Below are 11,779 nucleotides of genomic sequence, written 5' to 3'. Positions count from 1 at the left end.
GGTGGTTTTGGGCAGATGGTTGATGAGCATAGCAAAGATGAAACAAAAACAACCCTCATTGATAAGAACGACCGTGAAAACATAGCAAATTGCTTCTATGTTTTGTCTACTGAGTAGCTTTATTCTGAATTTGTCGACGATTTTGCTTGAAAGGACCAATACACTTTCACGTGCAATGATCTTTGGTTTCTTATCAAGTGGCCGACTCCAGCAATTCCAGTACAACATTGGCTTCTGCTTATCAAGCAAGAAGTACGCCGGTGGATTCAACATACAAGTAATCGTGGCTGATACATGGCTAACGTAACGGTAATCACAATCACCACTAAATTTGTTCTCGTCTTTTTCATTCTCGCGGTGTGGTAGCTTCTGTGGAGTATGGTTTAGTATAAAACCTTCTTCCAAAAAACGTAGCGATCAGTTCAGATCGGTCGCCCAGTGAAAGAAGACCCCATTGTTACAAAATGAAGTTCAGGGTCTGTTTGGTGTTGATTTGCACAATTCTTTTAAATGTGTCGGTAGCCGATAACGTTGTCGCAGCTCAGGGAACATCGTCGGCGGATGGAACAATAGCACAAAGCTTGGAGTCGTTGCTGAGAAAGCTGGAAAACATGGATCGTAAATTGTTGGAGCTTCAAATCGGTCAGAACGATCTCAAACAGCAAATAGCAAGCATCAAGACGTCACAAGAGAAAACCCACGCCGATTTGAGTGTTCTCCAAAATCAAACGATGCTGCTACTTGATCAACAGGTCGCAGTCGTCAGTCATCAGCAGTCATCTGAAAAAATGCTAAGCTTCATGCCACTGAATAGCCAATTACCGTCATCTGTGGCAACGTCGTGCAAGAATGTAGCGAACAACGTGTCTGGAGTGTATCTCATCCGCGCGAATAATGATAGATCACCGTTTAACGTATTTTGTGAGCAGGGAAAGTTTGATGGCGGTGGATTGTGGTGCAGCATCGGTTCAATGGCTCGGTTGATTTTAACCGCGGTTGGTCCGAATACCGGGATGGCTTTGGCAACTTGGAAACAGAATTCTGGATCGGGCTAGAAAAAATGCACCAGATAACAGCAGCCCGTGCACATGAATTAGCAATCGAGATGAAGGACTTTAGGGGCAACTATGGATATGCCAAATACGATCAGTTTAAAATAGGCAGTGAGAGTGAGCAATACAAAATAACCCTCGGAAGGTACAGCGGCACTGCAAGGGATTCGATGAACGATAACAGAAATATGAAGTTCTCAACGAGCGACCGTGATAATGATAAGTGGAGTGGACACTGTGCTCAAAAATTTGACGGTGCCTGGTGGCACAATAGTTGTACTCTAGCGAATTTGAACAAACGATATAAAAATGATAACAATGGCGACGCAATCTATTGGAAAGGCTTGAAAAATGACCATCGAGGACTGAGCTTCACCCGAATGATGATTCGCGAGATTTAAAATGCAGATAGCATTAATCGAGAATTGTTACTAAAAGGGCAGTGCGGGGAAATTTACCAAATAAAATTGCATTTTAATGCCAGCATCCCGAAAAAGGTGTTACGAAAGACTTTTTTTTTTATCACCAACCTGATGTCGAAACTAACCGTAACTTCACTGGCTACTCGTTTGGGTAAAAGTTGTGCACTTTGCTTTACTTTTTTTAACTGATAAGCATAACCAATGCTTTGACTAAAATTTTTATAAATAAAACATTTTGAAGCAATCCAATCAATCCAATTCAAATCAATTGGTTGGTCAATCCAATTCAAAATATTGACAACCTTTAGGCCGGCAACTTGGCATTTAGCTCAAACACGCACTTTGGCATAAAACATTTTGTCATTTAAACAAGGATTGATATTGAATCGATCATTTCAACGCATTTGAAAATGAGCTCCCTGCCGAAAAAGTGATGAATGCTAATCAATTCAAGAGCATTGTGTAAAATGCTTGGATCAATCCAAGATAAACTGACGAAGACGAATATTGTTTTTGGAAAATTGCCCTTTCTACAAGGTTCAATGAATCCTGCTACTTTGGATCAGGTTTCGCAAAACAAATGTTTTCCAAGTCGGTGTCCATCACACCATAAAAACTACTGGATCGAACTGTTTGATATTTTTATATTTGATTATATAACAATTTATAAGCACACTATCATCTACGATTTTAATCGAAATCGCAGTTTAAGGCTTTCTTCAATTCGTTCGTGACAATAGCGTAAATCACTAAATCACTGAATTATTAGCTGCAAATCCTTCTTCGGTGTTTGGGAAGGACGTCTACATTCAGAACTTCTTCCTGCCACGCAACTTTGATGAGGGATTGTTGAGACACTTTTCTGTTTGTCGTAACCTTAGTTAGCGTGAAACCTCAGTGTCCTGGACCCGAGAGAGGACCCCCAAGGACTCGCGCGAGTAGCGAGCCATGCCTAACGATTTATTTTTAATTTATTCCTTTGTCATTTCTGTTTCGGTCTGATGCACAAATAACCGAGAATACTCTTGAAAGGTGCAGCATTTACGGGCTCCTTAACCGTCCACCCTCCACGATGGTTTTCCAACCGATTTTACCGCTTAAAATAACGACAATTCAAATCGAGCCCGCATGTTTACTAGCGCACTCTAGGCGACAAAAATACCGAACAACGGGCGAATCGATCGTCAAAAACGCAGGTGAAAAATCAAGGAAAAGTGGGAAAATTCATTTTCACATTTTTCCCAGAATCATTATCCTTTCAAGAATATTTTGTGAACATTTCACATTAATCAAAGCAGAAATGTCAAAAATATAGATTTTGTAAATGCCATCATACCTAGCTCGCCACGTGGGCTTTCGTGTACAGCTCGGTAAATTTGTGGCTAAAATGATGAGTAAAGTTATCCGAAAAGCAATTAAAATATGCAGAAACATGTACTGTGAGATTCGATATAGCTTAAGTAAGTCTGGGGACAACATAGTTCGGCACCAGCTGTCCGATCTAAATGGTCAATAACTCATTCGTAAAGTTGCTAAAGCTAATGTTAATGTTACCCACGAGGTTTCAAAGGTGCATAATACTGCAAGCTTCGAGGTAAATGGATCTCATATGTGTATTTGGTATAAGTTTTTACTTTTGATACTCGATACTCGACGGCATGACGACTTCAAATTATTCACCCCATGGATACTAGTGTAAGCAAAGCATTAAAACTTCAATCGAACGTACCACATGCTAAATAACGACACCTACGGATATCTCTTGGCCATGCAAAATATTGTTCTATTGTGAAATAGCACCACTCAGATTCAGATGGAAATCAATTCATTTTCACTTCCACCAGGCAAGTGGCAGTGGAGGTAAGCCTCCGCACGATTTGGTCTGCCGATTTGGCCAGGAACGACAGATACCGTTACAGAAGCAAACGCTCCGAGCGATTAGATGGCGGAAAGGACCTTGATCGTCAGGAGTTCGCGTTGGGACCGGTTTCGTACAACCGGGCCCGTGAGTCTAGACAAGCAAATTGAACGAACGTGTCCGAGTCGCTGGCAAATCACACACTATAGCGACATGGCGCTAACGCCAATTCCGCCGTTGTTTACTACAGGGCGACTACAACTGAGAGACAACCCCCTCGTTAGTCACTAGCAGACATGTACAATGTTGACAGTCGTTTCACAGCTTCTGTAGTAAGTACTTTTAACACGTTGACTATCCGTTCTTGGATCTCAATCGTAATGTCCTGCAACTAGTTGTGGTTTTGTCGCTAATGCGTTTGATAGCCTGTCGCGCTTAAACAGTTAAACGATTGATGAAACTGTTTATTTACCTCTCGCCTGAAAGCATCCTCCAGTAATGACTCATTAGCGTGCACCCTGCGCCATCCCCTATTAACGGCGTACGGCGTGGACGGTGAATAAGTGAATTGTTTTCGTCGCACCGTGCTGGCGCCGGTTTGTCGTGCCTAATGCATTCGCCGCGATCAACACACTGTAGCCCAGTCCCAGGCACTAAAATAGACTCGTGCCTCACCACTACCCCCCTTTCGTTCACTGTCCCCACTCGCCGGGGCGGGAGGCGGTCGATCGCCAGTCGCGTACTTCAATTTCCTGTCCAGCTAGCAGCGCGCACGCTAAAGGCAAAAGGCATTAAATTCATAATCTAAGCTCGACTTGTAAATAAGCCGTGCCCCCTTTCAAACGCTCGCGAGTATCGCCTGTTGGCGTCCAGCGTAAACAACACGAACCGGGTGGACTGGGGCTGGAAGACACCACCGACTCCGATTCGTTCTGTGAAGTCGATTCACGCAGTCACAACACGAAGCAGCAGCGCAACCACGGAGTAGAATGCGCTCAGCCCTTACACTGATACGACGAACAAGGGAAAATGGAAACGACTAGCATTCATCATCATCACCCTAGACGATCATCATCATCGTCAAATGCAAGTATGCAACCCTTGGTATGGCGTGTCTCGCCCAGTATAAAGAACAAACAACCCACAACGCCACAGCAACGGTCCGGCCGGCCGAACAGTCTGTTGAACAAACAAGCGAGAGCGCAACAATTATATCATCCGATTAGAACCGTGCCCGTGCCACACTAGCCCTTGTGGCCCCAGCTAGAAGAAAGCGATAGTTACGTGGTGGCAAAGAGCAATACCACGATCACGATCGCAACTACCACTCCTGCTAGACCACTCGAGTGATGCGCGATTGCAAACGGCGATCGTTGAGACGTTAATAGATGGCAACACATTGGCCAAGCTCCAATACGTGACGCCGTTGGTGCAGGATGAGGTTTTGTTTTACGTTTCTGCTTTTTGTAAATAACAGCATCCTTATTTTTACCAACAAAACCGTCATTCATATGCCTCACTGTGTGACGATTGGGATTAGGATTCACGCAGCACGGTTCTGGTGCAGTGGCAGCTGCCAAGGGGGGATCAACCAACGATCTGCCAGTGATCTACGTCAGTATACTTTAGTCAAGAAGCTGATGCAATGAAAAATCTATTTCTTAATGCCATCAGAGAACTGCACTGGGAAGAACACAATGTCCAAGAACCGATTGGAACGAACGCATTCCCGAACTGACTGGTGGCGGATGTTTTGGTCACCTTCCACCAATTGATCTGGGTCAAGGGAACAAGGTGCTGCGCGTCCCAGCGTGCGGTGTTCCGGAATGTGGATTCACGTTCACTTAACATACTCGCGGAACCCGTACCCAAGAGGTCGTCCCGAAATTGATTCAACCTTCGGGCACCGCATGCAAATCCACTGCCAGTGTCCAATTATTCCTCGCCACCGAACAAGGCCAAGTGATTCGCTCGCATTTTCGCTTCTTTTTTGGTGATACATATTTACCCAACGCCAGCCACTATCCATTCCTTGCGACGGCACTAAAGGCTTTTTATTCTGATTCACTTTCATGCTAATTCCTGACATCCTTGAGCTCGTGCTTGTGATTATCTAAAATCCATCCAGAGCATTATGTAATGGTACAAGGCGACGGAGTAAACAATCCGCTAATCTGAAACTAATTACAACCTCATGTTGGCCCGTGATAAGATAACCGATTTATAAGCGTACGAACACACGCGTCGAGTTATTCTTATCACGAATTAACACACCGCATGCGTGCTAGAAATGTTGACTCTCCATGACAGTAAACACCACAAACAGACGACTATAACTGGGAAGATGATTAAACTCCACTATCAGTGGCTCACCAACTCGAGCAGAGACAGTTTCAAAGCACAGGAAACAATTGCTCAGCTTGGGCTCTAGGAGTTGGACATAAATTGTCCCAGTAAATACAACACTTTGACTTTGTAGAGGCGATGCTCTCACCAGGCAGCTCAGAAATCAATAGAACATCAGATGTTCCAGGTGGTGCTACCATGACACTATGTTGTTAGCTATTTGCACACCTTGTCACCAGTCGCCTGAATCCGAGGACAAATGTTTGCTTCCAATTGATGTTAATTGTTTATCACACTCGACATCGTAAACAGATTACACCCGGTCCTCCCCCCGCTCCAATATGTTAAAGACGTAAAATGAAAAATGTCAATTTCATTCCAGGCGTTAATCTAGGCCAACCTGCTTGTAATACGCCAAATTCCGTCTCGGGTGAACATGGGGCGGTCTCACTGAACCCTGCCCCGAATAAGCATTGCTGATTACAACTGGAACGCGGTTGGAATGGTTCACATCCTCCGTATAACGGAATCGCCAAATTATAACGTGCTCAGCAGACGACTTTCGCTCGGATTGAAAACTGACGATAAGGAAATGATCACCAGTAGAATGACCAGCCTGTGGCCTGCACCCGATCACCTTCAAGGTGTTTTGATTTCTTGTTGATCTCAACGTAGGTACTGAAATCATCTGCAGTTGCTCATCCTCGCTGCCATTGAGCAACAGCATCGCCTAATTTCATCATCATTTGACGAGGTGCAACAAATTTGATAAAGTATCATCCTAGGCGATGAGTGCACGCAACCGACTGCCATTAATTTGCGTCGTAGGAAATCCATGCGTCAGGCGGCGAGTGACACGTGATTTCGGAAAGCCTCGTCTCTCCCAAGGAGATAGTAACGGAATTCTACAATCTCGAAAGACTCCCTTTGCGAACTTCGCTTTAAAGTTGTTCCAGAATACTGCTTTCGCTGATTAAAGCTGCTCCTTGAAGAGAAATTGATAACGGTAGCGAGATGACTAGGAAGCCTCTCGCTCTCCCTTGAAGGCTGGTTAAATAACATTGTTACTAGTACCTTAGCCTAATGCCGATAAAGTAACACTTAATGTCCGTTTTACCAACAATCTTCAGGCGTAATACCAGAATGATCCAGAGCGCGGCTTTAATTAAGATTGAGTACACTTCAGCTTCGGTTCAGTGTAGCACGCGTTCTACTTTGTAACCTTCAATCTGATTAAATCCCCTGAAGCTCTATGTCAATCGACATGATTGTACCCTGATTAGTCTACACCTTACTACCCCTCGAGGATGATTGAGGGGCGAGTGTTGGTGTACCCGTCCGTTCGGCCACTCGATCATGTCCGATTCTATTCCCGCCGACACAATCCTACGAGCGAGACACGTTCTCCAATGCTAATTGGCATCATGGTTTTCACTCTAACTTCGTTGCTAATGTGACGCGTTCCTCGTATCTGATCATTGCTGCTGCATGTCCAACAATAAATCTCCAGCACTGTACTGCGCTAGTGCGACTGTTGGAGCGCTCTGATAAATATTCACGACCCACGATTACGATTATGAACTTCAACAAATCGTCTACCGGGCTGCTGCTGTCTTTCTTTGGAATGTATCAAGTATTCCCTTACGGACTACTGGTGTCCGTTGGCGGACTGCTGATCAGCTGCAGATTTTACGGTGGGTAAACTCGTTCCGTACGCAAAAACACGCAACGATTTCAGTCAATTCCTTCGGGCTCCCACCAACCTTCATTTGTAACTGGTTCGTATTTGTCTATTGTTTGCGTTCTTTGGTACGTGAAGCTAAGGACAGGTCCCACTGGAACGTGTTTACTGCGATGGCGTGCACAACACCAACACCAACAACTATTTAAATTTATTCGCGAGACAAGTTCGATTAGTTCGCATTACAAAGGGCGCTTTATAGTGCTAGAAATAATCGCATTACCGTTCGCCCCATTCTGACGCATCCCACCCGTTTCCGTATTTCTCTGTTCCATTTGCACTCGATGCTCAGTGCCACGATGGCTGGCTACTTCCTAGTGGTCCCTACGCGACAAAGGTAAAGCCTATGTGGTAAGTATAATCATAGCTGAGAGGCACCCCGCCGCTCGTTATCACCCATCGAGTGTGTAGAGTGCGTGCGTGATCATCATACTGAAAGCGGAACTCTATGGTGGCGTCTTCAGGTGACAGAGAACCCGATCGTGTATGAGTGTTTTCTTTGTGTAGGAAGACACCTTCGACGCCTTTAACCTTTTCCGTTTTTACCATGCAAAAGGTGCATGAGTATCGCTCCATAAACTGCGATATTGCGATGAGTCGTTTGCATACCATCCTTAATTTATTATTTACATTGAACGCTATTTGCGAGTCGTTGCCCGGTAATTGACCACAATGCATTGCTTTTTTATAGTTCCGGTTAATGTTATTGAGCAATGTTTATTAAAATCTATTTTAAAAGGTGCATAAGTAATAAAAAAAAGTTCGAATTATAATTAATTTTATTAAAAGTAAAATGGCAATGAACAAAACTTTATCTAAAAACTTCTAATTTATCTACATACTAATATATTTTAGTACAATAATCCCCAGAGTCAACAATAGCAACAGCTGAAACAAATGCCTGCTTTGCTTAACAACCAAAGGCTTTCCATTCCCTTCAACTCCGTCAAGGCGACTCATCTTGCTCCAAAAAAGATCAACAAAACCATGAACCGAATATAGTTTTCATCTAGCCCCCTGCCAACTAGTAAACAACTCTTACCATTCGTTGGAAGATTATGGCACTAGCTACTTGGCCCCAAGTTGGCCTTGGGCTTTCCCAACGACCGCAGCCCAACCGAATCCACTGCAATCGAGTAATGAGCGGATGATGATTTATCAACGGTCTCCTCCCCCACGTAGACAGAAGGGGGAAGAAACACATCGATGACCGGAGGAGGGGCTGGCACCTTTTAATTCCATTCAGCTAAAAGAAAACAACATCCAACGCCACGAAAGACAACAACAACAACAACCACCAGTACTGCGACGCAGGATAAACAATAAGATAAACCGGATCCAATCCGCTTTCTGTCGCTACCTGAACCAAAGACAAACAACATCGGAAAGCCCGATGGGCACGTTTAAGCACCACGCAGCTGATGGCCGTAGGGTCGTGATAACGTTCTCACAGATCTCTCAAGCCACGATGGCGGCGGCAATACGTGGTGACGATTGCATCAGCCACTCCCCCCAGCATCCCTGGGAGTGAAATGGGAATGGATTGTCCCCCCACCACACCGCTCCGTCCGTGCACCACATGCAGATGCTTCTTGAGTTTTCTGCGCGTAGTCTGTGCGCTTCCGGCATATAACGCGTCGGTTCGGCTAATGGACTTGCGCCCGTTGTAAAAAGACTAAAATAGAATGTTCAGTGGCCCGCCTAATTTCTGTTCCCAACGTCAATGTCCGATTCCTCCCCACAACCCCCCGAGAGCGAAAGACGAAAGGTATCGCGCGACACGACAGACCGCGTGGTTGACCTAATTTTGGTTACCTTCAAATGGTGGTAGGCGACGCGTGCGGTGGATTGGCCGTTGGGCAAAGGTTTATCTTTCCAATCCAACCCCTCAGTCGAGCAAAGTTCCCTTCGGGGAGTGAGGGGGCACACACCATCAAACTCACTTCAGTACCATTGACCTCGGACGCAGAGGTTAGGACCCACTGGGTCGGAATCGTCGGAAGATGGGACGAGTTCTGCTCGTATGATGTTTTGTCGAAAATTTCCACATAACAACAACATGCTTGCGTGCGTGAGATACTGCCACAAGAGCACAGCAGCAGATAACATTGGCCAGCGTGCGTCCACAACATTCGTCCGGCATGTGGCAGAAAGACATCCCTTGCGTTGATTGATAAAACGGTTTTTGTTTTGCCGTAAACATCGGACCCCACCGGGTGGGTGTAACGTGTGCTCCAGATAGAAAGAGAGAGAGAGAGAGAGAGCGTGGTTATGACGAGATCTTTCCTCAATTAGATAGATACGATCCTTTTATCACGTACACAGTTCGAGGCAGTCTTCTACCCAAAAATATATTACCAGTGAGCGCGATAAGCTCGATCTCCCTCTGCTCAAGGTCGTTTTGATCATTCCCGATGGCAAGATAGGCTGATGACCACATTACGCTACGAGACGGGACAACGCTAATCTTCCGCTTATGTTTTGTTTATGCATCGGCGAAGGAATGTTGGCGAATTTTGTGCCGCTATAAATCACTTCCTGTGCAATGGTGGTGTGTTTGACAAGTCTCTGTAGACGGGAAGAGCTACGAGGGACCATTGGTTTGACTTATTAGAGCTCTACGCAAAACCCATCTAGTGACCCATGGCACTGGGGGAGTCAGTTGAAAAGAGTCATTGCGAGCGAGATGCAACCACCTGTACTAATAAATTCGTGCGCAAAGTTGGAAAGTCCCTCCAATTTTTTGTGTAGTTAAGGATGTGCCTTTGTCATGGCCAACCACAGTTTCCGATGGGTGATTAGCGTATCATCCGATGGTTCTTATTTTGCAAAAAAAAGCTTGCCAACCGATTGATGAATCATTCGAAACGGCTTTGAAAGATAGGCCTTGTGTGTTCTTTCAGACAACTGGGCCTCTGTATGAATTGCCTTGTGCAAGGTGTACTAGAGAGTGTGACACAGTGACTAATGTCTCATTTATTCCCATTTCGCTATGAATTCATCTTTCAACAATGTCGCATTCTTTACGTCCCACTGGCCCTCTGGAGCACCACCCCACGAGACTAGACGGCGTTACTGTGTACAAAGATGTTTCAAAGCGGTTGTTTGTGGCCCTCTCCTCCCCCCCGGGAGGTTAATGTCGGACTGATAAACAACCAATCCAGCCAAGCTCTCTCGTTCCATCAAGCAGCTGATGCAACTGAATTTTTTATTGCATCTAAAGCCGTTGTAATTCGCCCCCAAAATCAGCAGAAACAAGAAACAAGTCGTATCATTTACGACCCTTGGTCAGCATGTTTCGGTCATCGGTAGGCTGCTAGAGACGTACAAGATAATGCTTATCTGCAAAGTGTGAGTCAGCGAGAGAAAGAAAGCGGTGCAAACAGAGGTTCTGAGTTGATGTTGATGAAAATACGGCCGAAGAGGAAACACTTGAGCACCTCGTGGGTTTCCACGAGGAACACTCTACTTTCCACACCACAAGAGGCGCGTGTGAACTCGTGATAAACGAATTCTTTTCGAGCACACTTTTCGTACCATTTGCTTCCTAGATTAATCACGCACGAGTAATGCGCGAGACATGTGCCGTAGATAAATTAAATGACTTTGCAGGTTTGTCTTATTTTTAACATTTGACGATATTTTTTGGGACTTAAATCCATCGCATGACGGTTTGAGTTTGACTCACAGAGGGTCATTGCACTTTTCTTGCAAACTGTGCATGATTGTGGGGTATACCTACTAACATGAACCATTTAATAATCATAATTATCTACTCCCGGCTTCAACAACCATGAAGCAGGAAAGCGACCAAAACCGATTTCTGCTTGACAAGACAAGTGCTGAGCGACTGCTTTGAAGAGTGTCGCCCAAGCAGATCGCTTACTGGCCACAAGTGGTCGCCCTCCCCCTCCAACAACAAGATACGTCGAGGGGGCTCGACTCGATCCACCTTGCCCACCTCGATTCTTCCTCCATCACTCATGCCCTTCAAATACTGACCTTCGTCTGTTACGTACGTAACTATAGGTCTGAGGGTATATGTGACGCAGTGCTCGATATACCTCGCGTCTTGGGATGTTTTTGAAGCCCTTTTCCAAATGGAGAGGACTCCGATTTTCGGCTGACTCAAACCGGTTTCGCATCGCGTTGTTTTTGGTTGATAAGCTTGGGAATGGAAAAAGCCACCCAGCCATCGCTGCGCCACGCAAAAGGCATGCGATCTGTCTTGGATGCGGTTTCTGCAGCCAGCAGAGCTCTCGTGAAGTTCCGGTCCAGGGAGATAAAATTAAATATTTTACAACATGATTCACGGTCCCATGTTTAGAGTGCAATTGCTTAAATTATCTATGATTGCTGT

General features: G+C 45.1%; 1 pseudogene; it reads left to right on the top strand.

Moving 5' to 3' along the window:
- Positions 1-611: 611 nt before the first annotated feature.
- On the top strand, positions 612-1,453 carry LOC126575658 (fibrinogen-like protein A; annotated as a pseudogene).
- The last annotated feature ends 10,326 nt before the right edge of the window (positions 1,454-11,779 follow it).

The sequence above is a fragment of the Anopheles aquasalis genome, chromosome 2 (genome assembly GCF_943734665.1).
Source record: "Anopheles aquasalis chromosome 2, idAnoAquaMG_Q_19, whole genome shotgun sequence".
NCBI lineage: Eukaryota > Metazoa > Arthropoda > Insecta > Diptera > Culicidae > Anopheles > Anopheles aquasalis.
Note: the sequence above shows the minus strand (reverse complement) of the source record. Positions and strands in the feature narration are given on the sequence as shown.